A 3526-nucleotide genomic window follows, 5' to 3' on the forward strand; every position below is an offset into this window, starting at 1 on the left:
GAGAAGTCTTACGATTTGCTGATATGATGTTCACGTCCGACATCACTACAACAAAAATTGCTTTTCTTGACATGCCTATAAGGACACTTGTTGGTGTGTGTCATTATAATACTTCTATTATGACAATTATTATCAACTCAATAACATATGCTTTAATTTTTTTTATTTTATCTGATATAAGAATAATAATGTGCCTTTAGACTACCTATTATGACATTTGAGAAAATGTGAAATATACCAAAAAAGAAAGAAAGGCACAAAACGACATCATAGTGAATTGGTGGAAGATTCATTTGCTCAAAACTTTTGCCGGCCAAAACACTTGGTCAGATTTTGCTTCTTCTTATCTCTCTCACAAGAAACACTGGCAGAGAAAGAAGCCAAAAAAGAGGAAGGGCAATAGCAGGAGGATTCCACACATAACCTGCCCCATCCAAATATACTTTGGACCCCATGTCATTTTCCCTCTGTTAAGCCAAAGGCTCAAACCGTTACTAAAAAGTACTACATCAAGTACAATCCATCTGTTGCTCGACAAGTTTCTGCTTTCTCTGAGTTTCCAAGTGCAAAGAGAGCCCTAGTTCTTGATGTTCTTCTGGTGGTGCCCATGTTGATTCAGAGGATTTTGTCTCCGGGCCAAACTAGCCTCGGGCTCAAGCTTACCATTTGGTGGTATAATGCTCTGTTTGTGTTTTTGGTAGCCTGCTTTGCTTATGGGCTGGGTTGTAGTGTGCTCAGGAAGACTCCCCACTTGCCTTTTGTTGCTGCAGCGGCTGGCAGACAAATCGATTAAAATCCTCATCTCTGGTAAATATATCGCTTAATTGGAATTCCCAGATTCCATAAGGAATGTTTGCTCTCCCCTAACTGATGTTCTAGAGTTTAAATCCTTCTTTTGGCGTATAAGTCATGTTTGAGGAGTTGACCATGTAAAATGTTGCAAAGAAATGTTCATTGCATTTCCATTTTACTTCTGCCTGTTTTTTTGTTGAAAAATGTTGTAGTTGCAAGACTAGCCTATTTAGGTCAATTGAGGAATCTAAGCTGCAAAGAAATCTAAGTTGACAATATCCATGAGTAATAGTTCATGATTTGAGTGCATTTGTTGTTTGGCTTTACTCCTCTCGGTTGTCTACTTGATTTGTGTGACTATTTTGTTATGGATTTGTTGCGCATAACCTATTCGATAAAATGTCAAGTAGACAACCGAGAAACTGGTGAATCTTAGAAAAGTGACTACAGATAAATTTCATGTGACCAGATATTTCGTGTGAAAGAGTATTAAAAGGATACATGTTGACAGGCCAGTGAAAGAGAGAAGCCTAGTTTATTCAATTTGAATTAATTCACTTGATTTAATTGAAGCATCTTTGTTAACTGCTACTAGAATTGAGCACTGTTGTCCTTACAGATTTCTTCTAATTCCTGCTTAAGAGGAAAAAAAAGAGTAACAACCAGTTCTTAATTGTGATATATGGTAGTGCTTGAAAGAAGTAACAGTAAAGTCTTGCGGCTTTTGCCCAAAAAAAAAAAAAAGAAAAAAGATTTGCAGATATTTCATCCCCCATTTGTCGACAGACTCTTATCTTTATTTCAGTTTTATTTCATTATTCGTGTGCAGATATCTAGGCACGAATCTTCTTTGTGCCTGTGAAGTTCGTTGCTAAAACGTTTCTTCCTATCAACTAGTGCCAAAGAAGAGCACCGAGGAAGGCAAAATAGAATTTAGCTAGAGAGTCATAGTGATGCCAATAAAAGAATAATTAAACCAACTAATAGAATGATAAATGATGTTGACTAACTCTAATTGGTTATATAAGTGGTATCATTACCTATAGTAATCTGGATTAGGTACAAAAGTTGTGGTATCGAGCAAGCCGTAGTTTCCCCCAATCAATGACGACCTGCATTAAGCCTTTGTATCATAATCAATGACTGACTATTGTGATTAAAGTAATGTTTTCTGGCTCGTGGTTAATCATCCATGGTATCATTTAAGCCACCAGTTGAGATAAATTTCTGCAACTTTTATAACATTTGAGATCTCATTTGCATGGTACAGTTATCTGCCTTGACTAATGTGGACCAGTGACCATTGCAGCAGTTATATTTGTAAAATGTAGCATATGTATGGAACTTAGTTATTCTGATAAATATGCAGTATTCCTCATTCTTTGGCAGTATCCAAAATGTCTAACGTCCAAGTTACTTTTTCTTTGTCTGCCTTGGTTGATGTCATGCTTTTGAAACTAAGGAGTTGTTTTTCCTCTTAACGTTCATTCCTGCAACTTTGTCACTTCTGAAATGGATTTGCAAGCATGCGATTTATTCAAAATCTGCCATTTCTTATCCAAGAATGGGTGCTCATTTTATTGCTTCCTAGACTTTTAGCATTCTTAGATGATTTCACTGGACAACACTTATGTTGGCCAAGTATATGAGCCTAAGGACTGTTGCTTAATGACATCAGTTTAAATGGTATTATATTCACTTACTTATATTGTGGCTTTTCTGTAATTTTATTGCTAGCAATGATGATCTAATGATTCCAACAAACTTTGTGCACAGGTAGAACTAACTGAAGATTGATGGGATATTCATGGTTATGACCGAAGGCTCTCATTTCATTGGAAAGTTTGGAAGCTAATGCAAGTTCTTTTTACTTGTTAGGGATGAGAATCTTTTAGTTTGTGCACAAGAGAATTTTTCAAGTTTGTATTTGTTAGGGATTTGCGATGTTATTATTTGTTACTGACTTTTAATTCAATAAATTATATTTGAGCATTGGCTTTTGCTTTAGATTACTATATGCATTTTGTTCTTTGGGATAATTTTACAAGTCCTTGGGGTTTTTGATTGATGGAATGTATAGTAGGGAGTGTAGACACCAAATTTTGAATAATTTTATGTGGCATCTATTTCATGATTTTCATTTTAGATTGCTTGCGTTCGTTGTTTACTTTTAGTTTTAATTTTTAGTTTTAGCTTTTAAGTTTAGAATTAGCGTAGAGTTTTTAGAAAAAAAGAAAAGGAAAACATCAAAAATATGTTTTAGTCATTTTGTTTTTATTCAATGCTTTCTTGAAAGAGAAATGAAAATGAAAAATCACAAAAAAAGGAGAAAAGAGAAAAAAGAAAAAAGGGGAATTTCGTTCACAAAAATATGTTTATTTCTTTAAATTCAATCTTTGGGCACTTTAGTTATTTTTATTTTGGGAAAAAGAAAATGATGAAAAATGGAAAATTGGAAATTAAAAATGGCCATTTTTGTTTAGTTTTTTGTTTAAAATTATTTTTGTTTTGTTATTATTATTATTACCTGGTTTGTGTAACTTTGTTATTATTATTATTTATACTTTTATTTTATCATTTTTGTTAAATTACTTTATAAAAAAAAAAATAATAATAAGGGATAGCCGCGGCAAGCTGCATTTGTAGCAGCTTGCAAGGAAAGTTTGGGACGGCTCCTTGGGCTGCAAATACAGAAGGATAGCTGGGTTTTAGGGTAGAGGAGATGCTCATATAT

The 3526-nt window shown here is 34.1% G+C and overlaps 1 long non-coding RNA gene across 1 annotated transcript; it reads left to right on the forward strand.

Annotated features, from left to right (window-relative positions):
• Positions 1-290: 290 nt before the first annotated feature.
• Positions 291-2784, forward strand: LOC113706667 (uncharacterized). The gene is made up of 2 exons (XR_003452073.2): positions 291-807; positions 2569-2784. It is a non-coding gene; the product is annotated as an uncharacterized lncRNA (long non-coding RNA).
• Positions 2785-3526: the final 742 nt, after the last annotated feature.

Source organism: Coffea arabica, chromosome 8c (genome assembly GCF_036785885.1).
Source record: "Coffea arabica cultivar ET-39 chromosome 8c, Coffea Arabica ET-39 HiFi, whole genome shotgun sequence".
NCBI classification, from domain to species: domain Eukaryota; kingdom Viridiplantae; phylum Streptophyta; class Magnoliopsida; order Gentianales; family Rubiaceae; genus Coffea; species Coffea arabica.